This window comes from Ictidomys tridecemlineatus, chromosome 13, assembly GCF_052094955.1.
Source record: "Ictidomys tridecemlineatus isolate mIctTri1 chromosome 13, mIctTri1.hap1, whole genome shotgun sequence".
In the NCBI taxonomy this organism is placed as follows: Eukaryota; Metazoa; Chordata; class Mammalia; order Rodentia; family Sciuridae; genus Ictidomys; species Ictidomys tridecemlineatus.
Genome location: NC_135489.1, coordinates 29303327 through 29317823, shown reverse-complemented (window position 1 = coordinate 29317823; position 14497 = coordinate 29303327). Strand labels below are relative to the sequence as shown.

Genomic DNA, 14497 nt, shown 5'->3' with positions numbered 1-14497 from the left:
CAGCTTCCCCCAAGCCTCTCCCCCAAACCACAAGCCTCACCACCTCCCACAATTCTCCTGCTCTTGAGGCCGATTGGCTGGGTCGAGTGTTGTTTTTTTTTTTTTTTTTCAATTCATCCTGAGTATAGTCCACGTTTTGAATTTACTATCCCTGCACTGAATCATGAAGGTCCTGATCAGAGATATGAATGGAAAGTACTCCCTCAAGGGATGGCTAACAGCCCAACTATGTGTCAAATTTATGTTAACAAGGTAATCCAGCCACTTAGAAATCAAAATCCTGAACTACAAATATTTCACTATATGGATGATGTGTTATTGGCACATAAAGATAAAAACACATTGCTAGAATGTTATGCCACACTTACAAATTTATTAAAAAATTATAATCTAGAGATAGCAATAGGTAAAGTGCAATTAAATCTTCCAATTAATTATTTAGGAGTTCTATTATCCTCAACCATGGTCCATCCACCAAAAATTCAAATACGAGTAGATCAACTCAAATCACTTAACGACTTTCAAAAGTTATTGGGAGACATAAATTGGATAAGGCCTTATCTAGGTATACCAACAGGAGAGTTGGGACCTTTATTTGATATAAGTTTGCCTTTATTATTTATTGTACTACCAACAAAAAATATTCCTACAGGAGTATTTTGTCAAGAAGGTCCATTATTATGGATACATTTATCTTATTCTCCTAACACTATTCTTACGAGGTATCCTGAGGCTTTAGGACAATTAATACTCAAAGGAATAAAAGCAGCAAAGGGAGTGTTTGGAATTTCTCCCAATAAAATTATTACTCCATATACTGTGAATCAAATTGATGAGTTAGCTAATGAGTTAAATACTTGGGCAATAATCATGTGCAAATCTAATGTTTCATTTGATAACCACTTACCATCTAATCCTTTATTGTCTTTTTGGTCATTGCATCCTGTAATTTTTCCAAAAATGACAAGAAAAACACCTATCATGAATGTTCCAAATATATTACTGATGGGTCAAATAATGGTACAGCAGCAATAGTTTCACCTGATCAAAGTTTTACATTTTTAGTACCCAAACAATCAGCTCAAAAGGTAGAGCTTAATGCAGTTCTACAAGCTTTTGTGATGTTTAAAGATTCTGTATTTAATTTATTTTCCGATAGTCAGTATATAGTTAATGCTATAGTATCCCTTGAAGATGCTGGTAGGATTTCCCCTTCCTCTACTGTTTTCTCTTTGCTTTTCACTATACAAAGCCTAATCTGGGACAGAAAAGATCCTTTCTTCATAGGAAATATCAGGGCACATACAGGATTGCCTGGAGCCCTTAGTTTGGGCAATGATTTAGCAGATAAAACTGCACATGACATACATATTTTCTCTACACTAGAAGAAGCTATAAATTTTCATAAAAAGTTCCATGTCAATGCTCATACTTTACAAAAGCATTTTAAAATAACTAAGGAACAAGCTAGACAAATAATAAAACAATGTCAAAATTGTGTGACCTTTTTACCACAAGTTAATCTTGGAGTCAATCCTAGAGGATTGATACCTAACCATATTTGGCAGATGGACGTCTTCTACCTCTTTTAAAAAATTTTGCTCATCATTTGGCATTACTCATATAACAGGAATTCCATACAATCCACAGGAACAAGACATAGTTGAAAGAGCTCATCAAACTATTAAAATGTACTTATTCAAGCAAAAAGATGGAATTGGGAAGGGGTATATATTCCTCAAAGATAAACTTAAAATAACCCTTTTTACTCTAAACTTTTTAAATTTGAATTCATCAGGGCTTAGTGCTGCAGAAAGGCATATGTGTCCAAAAAAATGTACATAAGCCCAAGGTACTTTGGAAGGATATTCTAACAGGACAATGGAAAGGTCCTGACCCAGTAATTGTCTGGAGTTGGGGGTCTATTTATGTGTTTCCACAGGGAGAACAGCAGCCGATTTGGATTCCAGAAAGATTAACTAAAGTGATTTCTACAGACCAAAAAGAAGATGATTAGGCTCAAATCCATAACAACTGATATCCAAAACTCCAGTTTGGCTATCCTTACATCTGGCTGAACCAGGATGCTTTTTTCAATATCTATTTTATTATTGCCCTTTGCCATATCATGAAGTTCTATTTTGTTTTTTGAGCTCATACAGACCTAGGTTAATAAATGGAATCACAAAATAGGTGTCCATCCACATCTGGATTCTTTTCACTTGGCATAAAAAGATCTCATGTTTCCTCAGCAGCTGTACCATAATCAATTGTTCATTCATTTTTATTTCTGAATAATATTCCAAGAATCATCGGTGGATGACTGCCAAGTTATTGTCAGTGTGGGGATATTTGCAGGATTGTCCCCTACTGTCTTTCTTTCTTTTCTTTTCTTTCTTTTTTTAATGTAAGCATCTACAGGTAAATTTTGGATTGTTGTGCTTTCATCTCCATTCATCCCTAATTACTGTTTAATTTCCCTAGTGATTTCTACCTTGACCCACAAGTGATTGAGAATATAGTCTTTAATTTCCACATATTTGTAAATCTGTCGGATTCCCTTTTCTGTAGTATTTTAATGTCATTCTTTTGAGACTGATAAAAATACTTGGTGGTATGAGTTCAGTCTCACTTCCTCCTTACACTTGGAAGGACAAGACATACTTTCTGGATGAAGTGCATTTGAGTTGAAGAGGTCGGCGAGGCAAGGCAGGAAAAGGAAAAGGAAAGCCAGAATATGAAATTGCAAGAAGGGTATGTTAAAGGCACAAGAACTTAAATGATTTCAGTGTTGCTAAATACTAAGGATTTCGGTCAGCTTTTTTTGCTGCTGCAACTATAAGACCCACCCAAAACAATCTTAGAGGAGAATAGGCTTATTTAAGGGCTCATAGTTTTGGAGGTTTCAATCCATAGACCGCAAGCTCTATTCCTTGGGGCTTGAGCTGATGCAGGACATCATGGTGAGAGAGTGCGGCATAGGGAAACAACTCACAAGATGATCAGGAAGCAGAGAGAGAGAGGTCTCCACTTGCCAGATACAAATATGTACCCCAAAGCTACACCCCCAACTCCCACCCCTTCCAGCCACATCATCACACTTCAGTTACACTCAGTGAATCCCTATCAGGGAATTAATTCACTAATTGGATTAAGACCCTAACAACCCAATCATTTCTCCTCTGAAACATCTTGCATTGTCGCACATGTGAGCTTCTGGGGGACACCTCACATCCAAACCATAAAACAGGGCTTTAAAGAAGACATGTTGATTAAGAGATAAATTGGACCAACTTCTGAATACATTAAAAGGAATCATCTTTTGATCGAGTCGTGTGAGGTCAGACTGCCTGCATTTAAACTCTAGCTCCACCATTGTTAGCTGATTTTCTTTAGAAAAATCACCTTCTCTCTATATAATATTGATTTCTCTTTAAAAAGTTATAAAAATATTTATATTTAATTCATGAAGTTGTTTGGAGGATTCAATGATATAAGGTCTGGAATTCTTCAAGCAGGGTGCTTGTGAGTAAGGTTTAATAAAGATTAAATATGGCCATTGTTTTTAGAAAAAATTTAACTCTATTATAATGCTATCATCAGGAGAGCCTTTTTGAAATGCTCTGTCTTTGGGGTGAATGGATTTTAAAGTGGCACCTTGTGGCATAGGAAGAAGATTAAGTGGATATTTAGAACTCCAAATGAGAGACGATACAGACCTTTACTGAGATAGTGGCATTTGTGTTGGAATGAAGTTAATACCTTTGCAAGATATTAGAAATAAGAAATTAAAGCACTAAATAATTTATTATATGTGGGAACAACAAAAAAGGAAAGTACCAGAGAAGCTTTTCTCATATTTCTGGCATGAGCAGCTGAGCAGATGGTTATGACATTTCCTGAGACAGGGAAGGTAGACAGATGATAACAAGTTCAATGCGGGAAATACTGACTGTGCCTTGTCTATGGATCCTCTAAGTGAGGACAATGAGTGCTCAGCTACCTGGCTCTGAGCCTTGGACAGGGCTCTTTAAGTTCTTTCATTACATAGTTGTATGTTCTTATTCACACCAAACCTATCCTACATATTTTTGCATGTTTAAATATGTAAAGTGAATGCATATCATATATCAAGCACAGTTGAACCTTCTTAGCCTGAACTTCAAAAAAATCCTAGGTTTTGGCTACAGTTTGTATTTTGCTTTACCCACCATTTTTATTATAAATAAAGAGCAAATGACATCACTGCTAAAAGCTTTTAGAACACCATTGGATTTGGGCACAAAATGATAATTATTCACACAGTAGATTTTGAGCCACCACTAGACAAATGAATTATTTTCAGGATCTTTTGATTTAGAAAGTGGTAATAACCACGGGAGGCATTTTTTCAATGCATAGTGCTGAGTACCTCCCACAAATCAGTCTTTTGCTAGCTGTTAGAGATAAGAAGACTCTCAAACACACACATATAGAGAAGGGGGGTTGCAGATAATCATGGTCTTGACTCTCAAAGTGCTTGTTCAATCATGGTGAGAGACACATGTATAAATTATTTATATACAATGGATTTTTAAGACTACAAAATGTATAAAGCAGAGATTCATAGACTCAAAGAAATTCATTCCTTGAATTGTACTTGAGAAGATAGAAATATGGAAAGTGTGACTTGGATAGTGATCCATCTAGTGTGGTTTCGGTAACCTAGCTATTCTAAATCCATTCAATATATGGTCAATCATACACTTTTTCTATTTTCTGTCCCACTGATCATCTTCCTATTGAAGGGAAATTCTGTGGAATTACTTTCAAAGTTTTTGGAAGATGCATTGGGTTGTTTTTCAATTTCATAGGGAAATAAGAAAAGTGACTCTGGAAAGGGCTCTGTGACCTGAGGATCACAAATGAGTCTTTCAGATTTTAGGTTTGTTTATTTAAACTCAAAGCCCCAAAGAAGAGCCTCCTGAGGCCAGGGGCATGCAGAGTAATCAAGGCTAGAATTCTCTGTGTGGTTATCTGATCCTTGGATAAGCCCAGCATCTGAAACATATATTAAATGAAAGCTTCTCTTGAGATCAGAAAACCCCTTCAAAGAGACTTGATGTGAATTGGCTAGAAACGAAAGTCTGTCCTTGTATCCAAGGATTTTTTTTTTTCTCTCTCTCTCTTTTAAAAAGTGTCCATAAGAGTATACATCCCAGTATGGGGAATCTAGGTCACCTGCCTGGCCTTCATAGAAACTAATCCCTTTCATTTCCTTTCCACAAACAATCTTTCTTTCAGTTTCCATTCATCCACACCCTTTGAGGCCACCCATGCAGAAATGTACTGTCAGAAATACTCTGTTGAATGCATATAAACACTTTCCTGAATTTCAATCATCTACCCATAGACCCAACCCTGAAGTGAGCTCATTTATCTTTCCTCACAAAGAGGCCAAATGTACACAAAGCTTTATCAGGCAGAAATGGTAGCAGCTGCCTGCTGTATTCTCTGCACAGAAAAAAAAACAAAAAAACCCCACCACAATGGGACAGCATTACCGGAGGCATCCACCACCTGAAAATTCATCTCAAAATACTAATGTTTAATTTGGGACCACTGATTCTCTTAGAATATGTCTTCCTCACTTTCTTTCTCCAGTAGAATTTTATAAAAAGAAAATATTAAAGACCTGTATTAAATCTTTGAATATGCCCTTAAAAAGTGTGTTGCTATTGGCCAACCACTTAATCTTATTTGTAAGATTGAGACAATAGCACATACATGTGAATACATAGGATTTCTATAAGGTTCAACAAATGTAACACATATGATATTTCTTTTGAAAACATGAAGCACAGTTCACACTCAAAGTATACTAAAAAACTTTTAGTATTGCAACAAACCAATTAGGCAAAATACATACAAGTAAATCACTTAGGCTACTTGTATTTACCTATGTATAAGTATTTTCCCTAACCAATAAGTCATAAAGAACTTGACAGGATATATATGCAATAATCATAAAATATATGCATTTTTTGATTAATTTAAAACATATAAGGTGTTCTGAGTGACTCTCCACCAAAGTAATTTATTTAATTTCTTTCCCAAACAATCATATGCATTTAAATTATTTTAAAACATTTTACTTTTCAATGTGAAATTGGGGGTAGTTTAAACCCATAAGATGCATATAACCTAGAAAAAACACCAGAAAGTTATTATAATTATTATAGAATTTTTAGCAGAGGACTTTAAAAAATTTTAAGATAAATGAATGCTTCTAATATGATTCATTCCATAATCTGAAATACCTACTTGATATTTCAGTGAAGCTATTTCTCTATAACTCTGAGCTAGTATATATGACTAAGCTATTAACGGTTGACCCAATTTTTTCAAAGACAATAAATAATACAAAGACTCAAATAATGTATTTATAAGACGTTTCTCAGAAGATCACTTAAACAAATCATTTCTATTATACATTCAAATGGGTGTTTCTGCCTATGCATAGAGCAGAAGTATCTGGCAACATAGGGTACTGAACATTTTCTCTTGAACAACAAAGTTAAATTATGGCTGACTTCGCACTGACACAAATCTAATGTATTTATCAACATATGTATCAGAATTCAAAACACATCTGAGTGTGTAACAGGAGCTACCCACTCTGATGGCAGAGTCTGCAGGGCTGAAAAGGTCATCATTGGTTTCTACCACATTTAGTTTACAATTTGGGGAAATGAATAAAAACAAACAGGGAATTGCACCAAGTTTTAATGAGTGCTATATCAGATGCACTCAGAAATGTGCTTAAGAGATAACAATGGACACTCAGGAACTGATGTTGAGCTAGGTGAGTCCCAAGGTATAAGGCAGAAAACAGTTTGGAAGAGCAAGACTGGGATGTCTAGGAAGAGAGAATGTTGTGTAAGTGCTCATGTAACTCCCACAACACCCCAAACCTAACTCTCAGTGAAATATTCTAAGAGTATACATGTTTGCTGGCTGTGAAAATGTTTTTCTAAAAGTTGGCTGAATTGAGCTTGTAGCATGACTCAGAGAGAACAAGAACATGATTCTGTACCATAACAATAAATGCTAAAGACAAATATCCATGAGAACATCATCCCAGGAAATTCACAGAAATTATGGGTTTGAGCTTTGATTTTTTTCTATGCTGTAATATTGAGAGTATAGTCCAGTTTATTTAGGTCTATGAGGAATAGGGTCTCTCTAATACCTGAGGAACACTGCAATTCAATCTTTTCTCTAGGCATGTGAACAGGCATAATGGGAAATTTGTTACCAATAGTCTTCTGGAGATGGAGATGCCCCATGTCATTGCTTAGGAAAATCGGATGACAAAGTGGTCAGTCACAAACATTTTGGAGGGTTTGCCTTGCAGATGATCCATTTAATACCATGTTTGACACAATGTCTGTGTTCCTGGTCTTTTCTTCAGGAGGCCTTGTCGTGAATATTAAATTCAATGAGGGGCATGCAAGTTAGAGCATGTCCTTTGGAACTGCAGAACTTCACAGGAAATTTGCCTGTGCAGAGCTCATCAATAAAAAATGACAATCCAAGCAATGACTTCTTGAATCAAGGAAAAATATGTGGAAAAGATGATCTTTGCAGTCCTTGTCTTATATAGTTTTACCAGATAGAATGGGCTTCAATACAGACTATGTTTTCACATAAATCAAAATAGTAGGGAAATTGTGAGTTAAAAAGTACTGATACTTTACCCTCACCTGAAGCATACTCAACAATTGCAAAATACTATGGAGTCCATAGATAAAATATGAGACACTCTAGTGGCAGATGTCTGACTTATAAAAGGTTGCTTTTTCTGGAAAGATGGCAATAGATGTAATTTTCTCTGTTCTTCCTGGTATATGCAACTTAAAACCATTGATTTTATATATGAAACAAATATAAGAAGACTCTGAAATGTGGAGAGGAGTAAAAACTATCTGGAAACTTCAAGACCTGAAGAACAACATCATGGTAAACTCCCTGAATTTTCTTTCTGTCTTATATATTTCAAATTTGGAGTTGAGGAATCTAGCAACCTGAAAACATCAATAAATAGAATAAAAACAAAGAAATAGTGGAAGAAGTAAAGGACAGAAGAAAAGAGGGTGAGGAGAAGGAGGAGGAGGATAACAAAGAAAAAAAGACCCAGCAAAATAAAATTGTGCCATTTGACTCCACAAGACAGGAAACATTTAGTTTATAACCAATTCACAGTTGTTCATAAAATTAAATAGTAAGGTGTAAATTGAGCAAAACACATGCAATACTTATGTGCTTAAATGCAATATTAATAAAAGAAATCACATTATAGTTAAATAAATACTACTTTCATACCATTTTTATGTGTTCAAAGATTCAATATATTAAAGATGATGATTATCTCTAAATTTTTGTAATGAATTAACACAAGCCTTTCAAAAATCACAGCATTAATTTGGGTAGATTAAGTAGACTTATAAAAATTTTGTGAAATGGGAATAACTAATGCAATTTTAAAAAGAAAAAATGAATAAAATAAAAGGGGTAAATTTGTCTGATTTTAAAAGTTATTTATAACAATAGAATAAATACAATATAATAGTAACAGAAACATAAATTATTGAGACCAAACAGATAATGTAGATGTAAACTATACAAATACGGTGGATTAAATTTTGACAATGTCACAAAGGCAATAGAAAGGAAGAAAAAAAATTCAATCAGTAGTAAAGTTGTAAAGAAAAATCAAGCATCCATTGGGGCGGGAGGACCCTTGAGCTAAGCCCAACATCATCTACACAAATAACCTATAATGGATTTCAAATTTCAATAAAAATTTAAAACTAATACTTTTAGAAAAATCATAGGAGGAAGACAAAGTTTTTATAAGCATAGTCTAAGAAAAATTAAAAACTGAGTCTTAGCAAAATTTAAAAGAAATTGTTTCGTTTTATGAAAGTTTTCATTAAGAGAATGAAAAAATAATTAGAGTAGGAAAATAAAGCACTCTTAAAACTTTGCAGCAACAACAAATAGTCTGATTAGAAAATAAGCAAAAAAAGGACATATTTAAATCTACACACGGATGATAAATGACTCCATGAAAACTTGTTCAACATTATTAGTTTTAAATAAGTGCAACTTAAAAAACACAATGAGATAGCATTATATACCCACAGAATGCTAAAATAAAAAATATAGATAACACCTAATTTTATGCATACTGTGATTGTGGCTTTTGCATGTTCAGTGAGACAAAAAAATGGTTGATGGGGAAAATATCACTATTCATGAAAACTCTTGTTTAATATGTTAAAAAATTAAGAAAGTATATAAATTTAGACTAAATACATGAAATTCACTCATTTAAGAAAATACAGGAAAATTAGATTAAATATAAGAACTTCACAAATTTATGGAAACAAAGTAAAATGGAAAATCTATTTTATTTCTATATGCAAGCAAAGAGATAGGAAATTAAATTAACTAACAGTAATATTCACCATAACATCAAAAACACCAAATACCAAAGAACAAATCATACAAAAGTTTTGCAAGACTTCTACTTAGGAACTGCAAGCTGATACGAGAAAAACTAGAGATAACTTTAATGAAGTCATAATTATGTCATATTTATGAATTAGAAAATTTCACACTGCGATAATGTGCATTTTCCCCTAATTTATCTATAAATTCATAGAAACAGACTTAGGGGTGGGGGCAGATATTCACCTACTGATTCTAAATGTATATAGAAATGAAAAGGGTGAAAATAACAAGAGTAAACTTTATAATTTATTAAGAATTATTCTCAATGTACCTTAATTAAGACACTGTGATATTGGCATATGGATAGGCAAACAGAATGTAAATCCACACACTAATGAATATTTTTTGTACATGATAATGTTGGCATTTGGAGATAAATGATATATTTTCAATAAGGAGATCTGTCAATTGTACATAAATATTGAAAATAATGAAATCTGCTTCCTCACAGGATGCACACATGCAAAAAATAAATTCTAGTTGGATTGCAAATATAAATAAGCAAAGCAAAACAATAAAGCCTCTTGAAGATACTGTAGGAGGACATCTGTCTTACTTTAGTGGTAAGACTTCCTACCAACAAATATAAATAATCTACAGATATTGACAAATCAAAATTTATTCATTAAAATTGGACTATATAGAAATCAAACAATTGGTTCATCAAAGACCTTATTGACTGTATGAAAATGCAAGTCATATCATAGGATAAAGTATGTATAACAACAAGAAGCTCATATTTGAAAGATAACGAGTATTCCTACAAATTCTTCAGGAAGGGGAAGCTTCTCTAGTAAAAAGTAGACATAATTATTGGTGTGTGATTGCCTGTGTTTTAAGTTACTTATAGTTGAAATTAGGCTGACCTAGTGAAGATATTTCTTTTTCATTCACTATGACATTTAATGCTCATTAAAAGCCTGGCAATTCAAAGAAGAAGAAATATGAATAGTCAAAAAATATGTGAAAAATAAGGTTCAACACCTATAGCAATTAGGGAAATACAAATCAAAACTACACAGAGATTCCATCTCACCCCTGTCAGAATGACAATTATCAAGAATACAAATAACAATAAGTGTTGGTGAGGATGTGGAGAAAAACATTCACTTCTACACTGCTAGTAGGGCTGCAAATTGTTTCAATCACTCTGGAAAGCAATTTGGAGATGCTTTAGAAAACTTGGAATGGAACCACTATTTGACTCAGTTTATCCAACCATTTATTGTACTCCTCATTATATACCCAAAGGAACTAAAATCAGCATACTACAGTGATGCAGCCATTTCAATGTTTATAGCAGTTCAATTCACAATAGCCAAACCATGGAACCAATGTAGGTGCCCTAAAAGAGATGAATGGATAAAGAAAATGTGGCATATTTACATAATGGGATATTACTCAGCCATAAAGAAGAATTGAAATTATGGTATTTGCTGGTAAATGGATGAAGCTGGAGAAGATCATGCTAAGTGAAGTAAGCCAGTACCCTCCAAACCAAATGCCAAATGTTCTCTCTGACTTGTGGATGCTAACCCACCACAAGGGAGGGGGATATTAGAAGCTCACTGGACTAGACAAAGGGAAATGAAGGGAAAGGAGGAGGAATGGGAATAGAAAACACAGTAGAATGAATTGGACATATCTTTCTTATCCTTATGTATAAATACACTATCAATATAATGCCACATCATATACAACAACAATTATGGGATCCTAATTGGAACAAGTTATACTTATTCTTTGTATGTATAATATATCAAAATACACTCTACTGTCACATACTGTCCTGAATATCTAGAAAGAACAAATTAAAAAATGAAATGTAACCTCAACACTTGAAAAATATAATAAAACCCATCCATTTCTTTCAAAAAAGAAAAGAAAATTAAAAATAGACTTGTAGAGAGTTTAGATTTATTTAAACCTAAAGCCTTAATTATCATGCTATCATGGAGAAATTTATAATACTTGGTTTCCAAAATATATATTAAAAATAATAAATACTAGGGACATAAAGACCGATGATATCTGATTCTATCCTTTAAGGAAGGAACAAAAAAAGGAATAATAAATTAAAATCCTAAAATAACTGCTTAATGTTAAAAAAACTGATAATATCCCTTCTGTAGTAATGGTAACTTTCATATACTATAAGTGGAGCATAAAATGGTGCAATCAGCTTAGAAAACTGTTTGGGACTGTGTGCTGATCACAACCATAGCCTATGTGGTAGGTTGAAGTACTGGTTCAAGTTGTTTTCACCACTAATGCTATTATCTACAACTTTGTCAGGGTCTCCATGGAAGGTAAAGTGTACTTCCCTGCAGTTTGGTTTTACTGTTGACCAGGTGACTTGCCTAGTGGAATGCTAATGGATGTGATGTGAGCAGAGGAATGAAATATGCAGGTGGGATGTGGCTCAGGCTCTTTCAGTTCTTCTATTGTCATGAGAAGGATAAGTCCTGAGAAGCCCACTGGTTTCAGAAGCAGCCTAAATTCCAACAAGAGACAAATACATTGGAACTCACCTTACGAGTATGTGAGGGGCTAAGGCTATTATTGTTATCACTCATAATTTGTGGCAATGTGTTATACAGCAGAAATCTACTAGAGTACTGAATTACAAATAATTTCACTTATTAATAAATATGTGTACATGTATAGTCCACACATTCATAAAAACGTGTGAATGAGAATATTTATGTCAACATCAAGATACTGTTCCTAAGCTAGAAGCAAACCTAGATTGCATCAATAGTAGGGTGTGTAATAAACTCTAATGTACTCATACAGCAGATTCTTTTCAATATAAGATTTAAAATGTACAACACAAACATATGGTACAATCTTGAAAACACAACATTGAGCCAATCAAGTCAGACATAAGAGAATACATGGCATATAGTTTATGTTTTAATTTATAAAAATTAAAAACAAACATCCCAAGCTAAGCTAAGTATGTAAGAAAATGCTTTCTAAATGAGGATGGAGTTTCTTTGGACATTTGTTCTAAATAGCTTTGTATATTTTTCAGTACTTGTGTTACAGTTCACTTCGTAGAAAAGCTTTTTAAAAGGAAATGCTTTAAATTACTCAACTGAAAGAAAGAAAATCTCTAGCTCCATTTTTCTAATCATTCAGAGTTCTAATGGCAGTACTGCATTGCCAAAACTCAATTCATGACAACTCACTTTTCCAAAGATGTTCTCTTTTTCTTCTAGTCTCTATCAGTTTTATCTCACCCAAGGATAACTTCTAGATATTTAGTCTTTGTATTGAATAAACACAGTTCTGACAATGTTGTTGAATATGGGATATGGAGATCAAATAGAGAATGATGCCAAAGGATCTTCCTGTCCCAAATATCTTATTGACCTGGCATGATGCCCCCAATTCTCCCTCTTTTTGCCTCATTCCCTGTGGTTAAGATAAGCTGCTTAATTTCCAAGAACTTTCCATTAAAATGCAATAAAACTACAGGAGAGGTAAAATATTAAGCTATTATCAACCAAAAACACCTTACACTAGATTGCTTTTGCACAAAATTAGCTGTCAGGAGAGAAAGCAGAAAGCAGTGTCCCCAGGGAATGATCAGCAGGGTGATGAAACAGGAATGGTAGGAGAGAGGACATGCTGAGAAGAGTGTTGGGTACAGACTAGGAGAGCAGGGAGGGAACATGGGAGGTGCAGGAAGTGCCTGGGCTTCCAAGGACTTGAAAGGGATTGAGAAAAGCCATGCATATGTGGAAGGGAACTTTTCTCTGTCTCCTCCTCAAATCTGACGCAAATGGAGTGATTTTGTGTGACCCCCCCATCCCCGCCGCCCACACACGGTCTGCAAGCTATAACAACTGAACACCATGTATATACCAAATTTTAACAGAGAAATATGATATATGCAATTCTAGGCTTGCCTTCTGTGAATCCTTAATTTGTTAGTTTCTCTAATGAGTGTAGAAATGAAATTTTCTGTGCAATAGGGGGAAGAATTTCATTTTTGTTTTTATTTTTTGAACAATGGCTTAGATCAGTGTTTCACAGTCTTCCCTGTGCTTTCAAATATCCCGAGGATCTTGTTAAAAGGCAAATCCTATTTCAAACTAGGCTTTGGGTGGGAAAATCTCTGTTTCTAACAAGTGACCAGGTCCTATAGAGGCTACTGGTCAACTGCCTACAGGAGCACTCTCCAGCAGAAACTGGGAAGTCTCCGAATCTGCAGCTACCAAGATAGACTTGAAAGAGCTGGTTGTGCAGTTACAGACTGAATCTGAAGGCCTGAGAACCAGAACTGGTTTAAGATCCAGTTCAGAGACAGGAGACAACTAAAGTTCCATTTCCTGCACGCAGGTTGCAGGGTTCCTTCCTACTCATCTTTTTATCTCCATAGGTCTTAATTGATTGGGCAGGGCCCATGCACATTAGCAAGGTCAATCTGCTTACTCAGGTCTATAGATTCCAATATGAACTTCACCCAGAAACTTGAGGATAAAGTTTGAGTACGTACCTCGTGGCCTACTCAGATTTCCATGTAAAATTAACCACCACATATCACTAGGAAATCTCCCTGAATTCACCTACTCTGAAATTGTTACACTCTCTCCTATACTTCTCTAATATCCTAAGCATAGCTCTATTAAAGCCACTTAATCATTCTGTTCTAATTATCTTAGTCTTGGTTATTTAAAAGCATGGAATACGCCTCATTATCTTTGCACATATATGTATTTTCTAGCATATGAAAGATGCATAATAAGTAATAAATAAATTCAGTTTACTTTCCTACTACATTTTGTCTGATATTCTACTTATTTTTTTTCAAACATGATACTTATTTAATTTGTACAATGCAATGTAACTAATCTAACAATATGTCTCTTTTAAATACAAATATATTAAAATTTACATTCACAAAGCCAGCACAATGTGGTTGAAAGCC

The 14497-nt window shown here is 34.3% G+C and overlaps 1 protein-coding gene across 4 annotated transcripts in view; it reads right to left on the bottom strand.

Annotated features, from left to right (window-relative positions):
- Rit2 (Ras like without CAAX 2) overlaps nt 1-14497 on the bottom strand; it is a 387859-nt gene that overhangs the window by 262329 nt on the left and 111033 nt on the right. The window lies entirely within an intron of this gene.